Raw genomic sequence first — 12,312 nt, 5'->3', positions numbered from 1 at the left:
CCGAACTGCTAAAGCCATGCCTTACCTGGACCGGAAACAAGCTTCCGAGGACCGGTTTCTGGCATTACAGCCGCCTTCAGCCTGGCTTGCTTGAATCCAGTGGCAAAGTGAGCAAGGGACTCACGTCTGAGCATACCCTGCCACACTTATGGCGGCTAAAGCGGTACAAAAGGGGGTGGTGATGGACGGAGCATCTGAACCAATCAAACACTCACACCCAGTCAAAAGATCTGGGTTTGATGCATCACCGTTCTTTAGCCCACTCTGCCACCCCAGTTCAGGCATAGCTATATACAAATCAGTCTGACCCTGTGCCTCATGGGACCAGTCCAGCCCGAACTTCCAAGCCATGCCTTCCCTGGACCGGAAACAAGCTTCCGAGGACCGGTTTCTGGCATTACAGCTGTCTTCAGCCCGGCTTGCTTGAATCCAGTGGCAAAGTGAGCAAGGGACTCACGTCTGAGCATGCCCTGCCACACTTATGGCGGCCAAAGCGGTACAAAAGAGGGTTGTGATGGACGGAGCATCTGAACCAATCAAACACTCACACCCAGTCAAAAGATCTGGGTTTGATCCATCACCGTTCTTTAGCCCACTCTGCCACCCCAGTTCAGACATGGCTATATGCAAATCAGTCTGACCCTGTGCCTCATGGGAACAGTCCAGCCCGAACTGCCAAGTCATGCCTTCCCTGGACCGGAAACAAGCTTCCGAGGACCGGTTTCTGGCATTACAGCCGTCTTCAGCCCGGCTTGCTTGAATCCAGTGGCAAAGTGAGCAAGGGACTCACGTCTGAGCATACCCTGCCACACTTATGGCGGCCAAAGCGGTACAAAAGGTGGTGGTGATGGACGGAGCATCTGAACCAATCAAACACTCACACCCAGTCAAAAGATCTGGGTTTGAACCATCACCGTTCTTTAGCCCACTCTGCCACCCCAGTTCAGACATGGCTATATGCAAATCAGTCTGACCCTGTGCCTGATGGGAACAGTCCAGCCCGAACTGCCAAGCCATGCCTTCCCTGGACCGAAAACAAGCTTCCGAGGACCGGTTTCTGGCATTACAGCCGTCTTCAGCCCGGCTTGCTTCAATCCAGTGGCAAAGTGATCAAGGGACTCACTTCTGAGCATTCCCTGCCACACTTATGGCGGCCTAAGCGGTACAAAAGGGGGTGGTGATGGACGGAGCATCTGAACCAATCAAATACTCACACCCAGTCAAAATATCTGGGTTGGATCCATCACCGTTCTTTAGCCCACTCTGCCACCCCAGTTGAGACATGGCTATATGCAAATCAGTCTGACCCTGTGCCTCATGGGAACAGTCCAGCCCGAACTGCTAAAGCCATGCCTTCCCTGGACCGGAAACAAGCTTCGGAGGACCGGTTTCTGGCATTACAGCCGTCTTCAGCCCGGCTTGCTTGAATCCAGTGGCAAAGTGAGCAAGGGACTCACGTCTGAGCATACCCTGCCACACTTATGGCGGCCAAAGCGGTACAAAAGGGGGTGGTGATGGACGGAGGATCTGAACCAATCAAACACTCACACCGAGTCCAAAGATCTGGGTTTGATCCATCACCGTTCTTTAGCCCACTCTGCCACCCCAGTTCAGACATGGCTATATGTAAATCAGTCTGACCCTGTGCCTCATGGGAACAGTCCAGCCCGTACTGCCAAGCCATGCCTTCCCTGGACCAGAAACAAGCTTCCGAGGACCGGCTTCTGGCATTACAGCTGTCTTCAACCCGGCTTGCTTGAATCCAGTGGCAAAGTGAGCAAGGGACTCACGTCTGAGCATACCCTGCCACACTTATGGCGGCCAAAGCGGTACAAAAGGGGGTGGTGATGGATGGAGCATCTGAACCAATCAAACACTCACACCCAGTCAAAAGATCTGGGTTTGAGCCATCACCGTTCTTTAGCCCACTCTGCCACCCCAGTTCAGACATGGCTATAAGCAAATCAGTCTGACCCTTTGCCTCATGGGAACAGTCCAGCCCGAACTGCCAAGCCATGCCTTACCTGGACCGGAAACAAGCTTCCGAGGACCAGTTTCTGGCATTACAGCCGTCTTCAGCCCGGCTTGCTTGATTCCAGTGGCAAAGTGAGCAAGGGACTCACGTCTGAGCATACCCTGCCACACTTATGGCGGCCAAAGTGGTACAAAAGGGGGTGGTGATGGACGGAGCATCTGAACCAATCAAACACTCACACCCAGTCAAAAGATCTGGGTTTGATCCATCACCGTTCTTTAGCCCACTCTGCCACCCCAGTTCAGACATGGAAACGTGCAAATCAGTCTGACCCTGTGCCTCATGGGAACATTCCAGCCCGAACTGCCAAGCCATGCCTTCCCTGGACCGGAAACAAGCTTCCGAGGACTGGTTTCTGGCATTACAGCCGTCTTCAGCGCGGCTTGCTTGTATCCAGTGGCAAAGTGAGCAAGGGACTCACGTCTGAGCATACCCTGCCACACTTATGGCAGCCAGAGCGGTACAAAAGGGGGTGGTGATGGACGGAGCATCTGAACCAATCAAACACTCACACCCAGTCCAAAGATCTGGGTTTGATCCATCACCGTTCTTTAGCCCACTCTGCCACCCCAGTTCAGACATGGCTATATGCAAATCAGTCTGACCCTGTGCCGCATGGGAACAGTCCAGCCCGAACTGCCAAGCCATGCCTTCCCTGGACCGGAAACAAGCTTCCGAGGACCGGTTTCTGGCATTACAGCCGTCTTCAGCCCGGCTTGCTTGAATCCAGTGGCAAAGTGAGCAAGGGACTCACGTCTGAGTATACCCTGCCACACTTATGGCGGCCAAAGCGGTACAAAAGGGGGTGGTGATGGACGGAGCATTTGAACCAATCAAACACTCACACCCAGTCAAAAGATCTGGGTTTGATCCATCACCGTTCTTTAGCACACTCTGCCACCCCAGTTCAGACATGGCTGTATGCAAATCAGTCTGACCCTGTGCCTCATGGGAACAGTCCAGCCTGAACTGCCAAGCCATGCCTTCCCTGGACCGGAAACAAGCTTCCGAGGACCGGTTTCTGGCATTACAGCCGTCTTCAGCCCGGCTTGCTTGAATCCAGTGGCAAAGTGAGCAACGGACTCACGTCTGAGCACACCCTGCAACACTTATGGCGGCCAAAGCGGTTCAAAAGGTGGTGGTGATGGACGGAGCATCTGAACCAATCAAACACTCACACCCAGTCAAAAGATCTGGGTTTGAACCATCACTGTTCTTTAGCCCACTCTGCCACCCCAGTTCAGACATGGCTATATGCAAATCAGTCTGACCCTGTGCCTGATGGGAACAGTCCAGCCCGAACTGCCAAGCCATGCCTTCCCTGGACCGAAAACAAGCTTCCGAGGACCGGTTACTGGCATTACAGCCGTCTTCAGCCCGGCTTGCTTCAATCCAGTGGCAAAGTGAGCAAGGGACTCACTTCTGAGCATACCCTGCCACACTTATGGCGGCCTAAGCGGTACAAAAGGGGGTGGTGATGGACGGTGCATCTGAACCAATCAAATACTCACACCCAGTCAAAAGATCTGGGTTGGATCCATCACCGTTCTTTAGACCACTCTGCCACCCCAGTTGAGACATGGCTATATGCAAATCAGTCTGACCCTGTGCCTCATGGGAACAGTCCAGCCCAAACTGCTAAAGCCATGCCTTCCCTGGACCGGAAACAAGCTTCCGAGGACCGGTTTCTGGCATTACAGCTGTCTTCAACCCGGCTTGCTTGAATCCAGTGGCAAAGTGAGCAAGGGACTCACGTCTGAGCATACCCTGCCACACTTATGGCGGCCAAAGCGGTACAAAAGAGGGTTGTGATGGACGGAGCATCTGAACCAATCAAACACTCACACCCAGTCAAAAGATCTGGGTTTCATCCATCACCGTTCTTTAGCCCACTCTGCCACCCCAGTTCAGACATGGCTATATGCAAATCAGTCTGACCCTGTGCCTCATGGGAACAGTCCAGCCCGAACTGCCAAGTCATGCCTTCCCTGGACCGGAAACAAGCTTCCGAGGACCGGTTTCTGGCATTACAGCCGTCTTCAGCCCGGCTTGCTTGAATCCAGTGGCAAAGTGAGCAAGGGACTCACGTCTGAGCATACCCTGCCACACTTATGGCGGCCAAAGCGGTACAAAAGGTGGTAGTGATGGACGGAGCATCTGAACCAATCAAACACTCACACCCAGTCAAAAGATCTGGGTTTGAACCATCACCGTTCTTTAGCCCACTCTGCCACCCCAGTTCAGACATGGCTATATGCAAATCAGTCTGACCCTGTGCCTGATGGGAACAGTCCAGCCCGAACTGCCAAGCCATGCCTTCCCTGGACCAAAAACAAGCTTCCGAGGACCGGTTTCTGGCATTACAGCCGTCTTCAGCCCGGCTTGCTTCAATCCAGTGGCAAAGTGAGCAAGGGACTCACTTCTGAGCATACCCTGCCACACTTATGGCGGCCTAAGCGGTACAAAAGGGGGTGGTGATGGACGGAGCATCTGAACCAATCAAATACTCACACCCAGTCAAAATATCTGGGTTGGATCCATCACCGTTCTTTAGCCCACTCTGCCACCCCAGTTGAGACATGGCTATATGCAAATCAGTCTGACCCTTTGCCTCATGGGAACAGTCCAGCCCGAACTGCCAAGCCATGCCTTACCTGGACCGGAAACAAGCTTCCGAGGACCAGTTTCTGGCATTACAGCCGTCTTCAGTCCGGCTTGCTTGATTCCAGTGGCAAAGTGAGCAAGGGACTCACGTCTGATCGGTTTCTGGCTATACAACCGTCTTCAGCCCGGCTTGCTTGAATCCAGTGGCAAAGTGAGCAAGTGACTCATGTCTGAGCATACCCTGCCACACTTATGGCGGCAAAAGCGGTACAAAAGGGGGTGGTGATGGACGGAGCATCTGAACCAATCAAACACTCACACCCTGTCAAAAGATCTGGGTTTGATCCATCACCGTTCTTTAGCCCACTCTGCCACCCCAGTTCAGACATGGCTATATGCAAATCAGTCTGACCCTTTGCCTCATGGGAACAGTCCAGCCCGAACTGCCAAGCCATGCCTTACCTGGACCGGACACAAGCTTCCGAGGACCGGTTTCTGGCATTACAGCCGCCTTCAGCCTGGCTTGCTTGAATCCAGTGGCAAAGTGAGCAAGGGACTCACGTCTGAGCATACCCTGCCACACTTATGGCGGCTAAAGCGGTACAAAAGGGGGTGGTGATGGACGGAGCATCTGAACCAATCAAACACTCAAACCCAGTCAAAAGATCTGGGTTTGATCCATCACCGTTCTTTAGCCCACTCTGCCACCCCAGTTCAGACATGGCTATTTGCAAATCAGTCTGACCCTTTGCCTCATGGGAACAGTCCAGCCCGAACTGCCAAGCTATGCCTTACCTGGACCGGAAACAAGCTTCCGAGGACCGGTTTCTGGCATTACAGCCGCCTTCAGCCTGGCTTGCTTGAATCCAGTGGCAAAGTGAGCAAGGGACTCACGTCTGAGCATACCCTGCGACACTTATGGCGGCCAAAGCGGTACAAAAGGGGGTGGTGATGGACGGAGCATCTGAACCAATCAAACACTCACACCCAGTCAAAAGATCTGGGTTTGATCCATCACCGTTCTTTAGCCCACTCTGCCACCCCAGTTCAGACATGGCTATATGCAAATCAGTCTGACCCTGTGCCTCATGGGAACAGTCCAGCCCGAACTGCCAAGCCATGCCTTCCCTGGACCGGAAACAAGCTTCCGAGGACCGGTTTCTGGCATTACAGCCGTCTTCAGCCCGGCTTGCTTCAATCCAGTGGCAAAGTGAGCAAGGGACTCACGTCTGAGCATACCCTGATACACTTATGGCGGCCAAAGCGGTACAAAAGGGGGTGGTGATGGACGGAGGATCTGAACCAATCAAACACTCACACCCAGTCCAAAGATCTGGGTTTGATCCATCACCGTTCTTTAGCCCACTCTGCCACCCCAGTTCAGACATGGCTATTTGCAAATCAGTCTGACCCTTTGCCTCATGGGAACAGTCCAGCCCGAACTGCCAAGCCATGCCTTCCCTGGACCGGAAACAAGGTTCCGAGGACCGGTTTCTGGCATTACAGCCGTCTTTAGCCCGGCTTGCTTGATTCCAGTGGCAAAGTGAGCAAGGGACTCACGTCTGATCGGTTTCTGGCTATACAACCGTCTTCAGCCCGGCTTGCTTGAATCCAGTGGCAAAGTGAGCAAGTGACTCATGTCTGAGCATACCCTGCCACACTTATGGCGGCAAAAGCGGTACAAAAGGGGGTGGTGATGGACGGAGCATCTGAACCAATCAAACACTCACACCCTGTCAAAAGATCTGGGTTTGATCCATCACCGTTCTTTAGCCCACTCTGCCACCCCAGTTCAGACATGGCTATATGCAAATCAGTCTGACCCTTTGCCTCATGGGAACAGTCCAGCCCGAACTGCCAAGCCATGCCTTACCTGGACCGGACACAAGCTTCCGAGGACCGGTTTCTGGCATTACAGCCGCCTTCAGCCTGGCTTGCTTGAATCCAGTGGCAAAGTGAGCAAGGGACTCACGTCTGAGCATACCCTGCCACACTTATGGCGGCTAAAGCGGTACAAAAGGGGGTGGTGATGGACGGAGCATCTGAACCAATCAAACACTCAAACCCAGTCAAAAGATCTGGGTTTGAGCCATCACCGTTCTTTAGCCCACTCTGCCACCCCAGTTCAGACATGGCTATATGCAAATCAGTCTGACCCTGTGCCTCATGGGAACAGTCCAGCCCGAACTGCCAAGCCATGCCTTCCCTGGACCGGAAACAAGCTTCCGAGGACCGGTTTCTGGCATTACAGCCGTCTTCAGCCCGGCTTGCTTGAATCCAGTGGCAAAGTGAGCATGGGACTCACATCTGAGCATACCCTGCCACACGTATGGCGGCCAAAGCGGTACAAAAGGGGGTGGTGATGGACGGAGCATCTGAACCAATCAAACACTCACACCCAGTCAAAAGATCTGGGTTTGAGCCATCACCGTTCTTTAGCCCACTCTGCCACCCCAGTTCAGACATGGCTATATGCAAATCAGTCTGACCCTGTGTCTAATGGGAACAGTCCAGCCCGAACTGCCAAGCCATGCCTTCCCTGGACCGGAAACAAGCTTCCGAGGACCGGTTTCTGGTATTACAGCCGTCTTCAGCCCGGCTTGCTTGAATCCAGGGGCAAAGTGGGCAAGGGACTCACGTCTGAGCATACCCTGCCACACTTATGGGGGCCAAAGCGGTACAAAAGGGGGTGGTGATGGACGGTGCATCTGAACCAATCAAACACTCACACCCAGTCAAAAGATCTGGGTTTGATCCATCACTGTTCTTTAGCCCACTCTGCCACCGCAGTTCAGACATGGCTAAATGCAAATCAGTCTGACCCTGTGCCTCATGGGAACAGTCCAGCCCGAACTGCCAAGCCATGCCTTCCATGGACCGGAAACAAGCGTCCGAGGACTGGTTTCTGGCATTACAGCCGTCTTCAGCCCGGCTTGCTTGAATCCAGTGGCAAAGTGAGCAAGGGACTCACGTCTGAGCATACCCTGCCACATTTATGGCGGCCAAAGCGGTACAAAAGGGGGTGGTGATGGACGGAGCATCTGAACCAATCAAACACTCACACCCAGTCAAAAGATCTGGGTTTGATCCATCACCGTTCTTTAGCCCACTCTGCCACCCCAGTTCAGACATGGCTATTTGCAAATCAGTCTGACCCTTTGCCTCATGGGAACAGTCCAGCCCGAACTGCCAAGCTATGCCTTACCTGGACCGGAAACAAGCTTCCGAGGACCGGTTTCTGGCATTACAGCCGCCTTCAGCCTGGCTTGCTTGAATCCAGTGGCAAAGTGAGCAAGGGACTCACGTCTGAGCATACCCTGCGACACTTATGGCGGCCAAAGCGGTACAAAAGGGGGTGGTGATGGACGGAGCATCTGAACCAATCAAACACTCACACCCAGTCAAAAGATCTGGGTTTGATCCATCACCGTTCTTTAGCCCACTCTGCCACCCCAGTTCAGACATGGCTATATGCAAATCAGTCTGACCCTGTGCCTCATGGGAACAGTCCAGCCCGAACTGCCAAGCCATGCCTTCCCTGGACCGGAAACAAGCTTCCGAGGACCGGTTTCTGGCATTACAGCCGTCTTCAGCCCGGCTTGCTTCAATCCAGTGGCAAAGTGAGCAAGGGACTCACGTCTGAGCATACCCTGATACACTTATGGCGGCCAAAGCGGTACAAAAGGGGGTGGTGATGGACGGAGGATCTGAACCAATCAAACACTCACACCCAGTCCAAAGATCTGGGTTTGATCCATCACCGTTCTTTAGCCCACTCTGCCACCCCAGTTCAGACATGGCTATTTGCAAATCAGTCTGACCCTTTGCCTCATGGGAACAGTCCAGCCCGAACTGCCAAGCCATGCCTTCCCTGGACCGGAAACAAGGTTCCGAGGACCGGTTTCTGGCATTACAGCCGTCTTTAGCCCGGCTTGCTTGAATCCAGGTGCAAAGTAAGCAAGGGACTCACGTCTGAGCATACCCTGCCACACTTATGGCAGCCAAAGCGGTACAAAAGGGGTGGTGATGGACGGAGCATCTGAACCGATCAAACACTCACACCCAGTCAAAAGATCTGGGTTTGAGCCATCACCGTTCTTTAGCCCACTCTGCCACCCCAGATCAGACATGGCTATATGCAAATCAGTCTGACACTGTGCCTCATGGGAACAGTCCAGCCCGAACTGCCAAGCCATGCCTTTCCTGGACCGGAAACAAGCTTCCGAGGACCGGTTTCTGGCATTACAGCCGTCTTCAACCCGGCTTGCTTGAATCCAGTGGCAAAGTGAGCAAGGGACTCACGTATGAGCATACCCTGCCACACTTATGGCGGCCAAAGCGGTACAAAAGGGGGTGGTGATGGATGGAGCATCTGAACCAATCAAACACTCACACCCAGCCAAAAGATCTGGGTTTGAGCCATCACCGTTCTTTAGCCCACTCTGCCACCCCAGTTCAGACATGGCGATATGCAAATCAGTCTGACCCTGTGCCTCATGGGAACAGTCCAGCCCGAACTGCCAAGCCATGCCTTCCCTGGACCGGAAACAAGCTTCCGAGGACCGGTTTCTGGCATTACAGCCGTCTTCAGCCCGGCTTGCTTGAATCCAGTGGCAAAGTGAGCATGGGACTCACATCTGAGCATACCCTGCCACACGTATGGCGGCCAAAGCGGTACAAAAGGGGGTGGTGATGGACGGAGCATCTGAACCAATCAAACACTCACACCCAGTCAAAAGATCTGGGTTTGAGCCATCACCGTTCTTTAGCCCACTCTGCCACCCCAGTTCAGACATGGCTATATGCAAATCAGTCTGACCCTGTGTCTAATGGGAACAGTCCAGCCCGAACTGCCAAGCCATGCCTTCCCTGGACCGGAAACAAGCTTCCGAGGACCGGTTTCTGGTATTACAGCCGTCTTCAGCCCGGCTTGCTTGAATCCAGGGGCAAAGTGGGCAAGGGACTCACGTCTGAGCATACCCTGCCACACTTATGGGGGCCAAAGCGGTACAAAAGGGGGTGGTGATGGACGGTGCATCTGAACCAATCAAACACTCACACCCAGTCAAAAGATCTGGGTTTGATCCATCACTGTTCTTTAGCCCACTCTGCCACCGCAGTTCAGACATGGCTAAATGCAAATCAGTCTGACCCTGTGCCTCATGGGAACAGTCCAGCCCGAACTGCCAAGCCATGCCTTCCATGGACCGGAAACAAGCGTCCGAGGACTGGTTTCTGGCATTACAGCCGTCTTCAGCCCGGCTTGCTTGAATCCAGTGGCAAAGTGAGCAAGGGACTCACGTCTGAGCATACCCTGCCACATTTATGGCGGCCAAAGCGGTACAAAAGGGGGTGGTGATGGACGGAGCATCTGAACCAATCAAACACTCACACCCAGTCAAAAGATCTGGGTTTGATCCATCACCGTTCTTTAGCCCACTCTGCCACCCCAGTTCAGACATGGCTATATGCAAATCAGTCCGACCCTGTGCCTCATGGGAACAGTCCAGCCCGAACTGCCAAGCCATGCCTTCCCTGGACCGGAAACAAGCTTCCGAGGACCGGTTTCTGGCATTACAGCCGTCTTCAGTCCGGCTTGCTTGAACCCAGTGGCAAAGTGAGCAAGGGACTCACGTCTGAGCACACCCTGCCACACGTATGGCGGCCAAAGCGGTACAAAAGGGGGTGGTGATGGACAGAGCATCTGAACCAATCAAACACTCACACCCAGTCAAAAGATCTGGGTTTGATCCATCACCGTTCTTTAGCCCACTCCGCCACCCCAGTTCAGACATGGCTATATGCAAATCAGTCTGACCCTGTGCCTCATGGGAACAGTCCAGCCCGAACTGCCAAGACGGCTGATAGCCAGAAACCGGTGCTAGGATGCTTGATTCCGGTCCAGGAAAGACATGGCTTGGCAGTTCAGGCTGGACTGTTCCCATGAGGCACAGGGTCAAGGCTGATTTGCATATGGCCATGTCTGAACTGGGGTGCGGTGGAGTGCAAAAAAACAATGGATTTAGGCCCAGATCTCTGTACTGGGGTGAATGTATGACATTGTTCTGCATTCTGTCCATCAACTTTTGGTTTTGCATTTGTCACCCTGAGTGGAATGGGTAGGCTCAGACGTGAGTCCCATGCTCTCCACACCACTGGAGTCAAGCTATCCTAGCTGAAGACGGCTGATAGCCAGAAACCGGTCCTCGGAAGCTTGTCCGGTCCAGGGAAGGCATGGCTTGGCAGTTCAGGCTGGACTGTTCCCATGAGGCACAGGGTCAGACTGATTTGCATATAGCCATGTCTGAACTGGAGTGGCAGAGTGGGCTAAAGAACGGTGATGGATCAAACCCAGATCTTTTGACTGGGTGTGAGTATTTGATTTGTTCAGATACTCCGTCCATCACCACCCCCTTTTGTACCGCTTTGGCCGCCATAAGTGTGGCAGGGTATGCTCAGACGAGAGTCCCTTGCTCACTTTGCCACTGGATTCAAGCAAGCCAGGCTGAAGACGGCTGGAATGCCAGAAACCGGTCCTCAGAAGCTTGTTTCCGGTCCAGGGAAGGCATGGCTTGGCAGTTCGGGCTGGACTGTTCCCATGAGGCACAGGGTCAGACTGATTTGCATATAGCCATGTCTGAACTGGGGTGGCAGAGTGGGCTAAAGAACAGTGATGGATCAAACCCAGATCTTTTGACTGGTTGTGAGTATTTGATTGGTTCAGATACTCCGTCCATCACAACCCCCTTTTGTACCACTAGGTATCCTCTGGCATTTCCCCTTAGGACTACTACAGCTCCTACAGTAGCCTAGGCCCTCTTTGGTGTCTTCACCAGGTTAGGATTTACTAAGGAGGTGGTTTCAGACAGAGGTTCCAACTGCATGTCTGCTTGCCTCAAACACATGTGGAAAGAGTGTGGAGTGCAGTACAAGTTAGCTACATACTATCACCCTTAAACCAATGGCCTTGTTGAGAGATTCAACAAGACATTGAAAAGCATTATTATAGGGCTCCCTGGAAAACTCAAAAGAAGATGCGATGTCCTCTTACCATGTAGGGGTTTCCCCCTTTGAACTTCTGGTTGGCCATCCTGTGAGGGGACCACTCTGTCTTCTAAAAGAGGGTTGGGAGAAGCCTCTCCAAGAACCCAAACAAGAGATTGTGGACTATGTGCTTGGCCTAAGGTCCAGAACGGCTGAGTACATGGAAAAGGCATCCAAGAATCTTGATGCCAGTCAAGAGCTTCAGAAGCACTGGTATGATCAAAAAGCTGCAATGGTAGAATTTTAACCAGGCAAAAGGTGTGGGTGTTGGAGCCAGTTGCACCAAGTGCTCTCCAGGACAGATGGAGTGGCCCTTACCCTATCCTAGAACAAAAAGAGTGAAGTCACCTACTTGGTTGACCTATGCACAAGCAGGACACCCACAAGGGTTATCCATGTGAACCACATGAAGCTCTTTCATGACAGGGCTGATATCACCATGCTGATGGTGACTAATGAAGATCAGGAGACAGAGAGTGAACCTCTCCCTGACCTCCTCTCGTTCAGGCCAAAAGATGGATCAGTGGATGGAGTTGTCTTTTCAGGCACCCTCTCTGCCCAACAGCAGCCGGATTGCAAGCAAGTCTTGTAGCAGTTTGTAAAGCTCTTTTTCTTGACCCCTGGTCAGA

The sequence above is a fragment of the Lissotriton helveticus genome, chromosome 1_1 (assembly GCF_964261635.1).
Source record: "Lissotriton helveticus chromosome 1_1, aLisHel1.1, whole genome shotgun sequence".
Taxonomy (NCBI): Eukaryota; Metazoa; Chordata; class Amphibia; order Caudata; family Salamandridae; genus Lissotriton; species Lissotriton helveticus.
The sequence above is the reverse complement of the archived record's forward strand: the minus strand, read 5'-3'. Positions refer to the sequence as shown.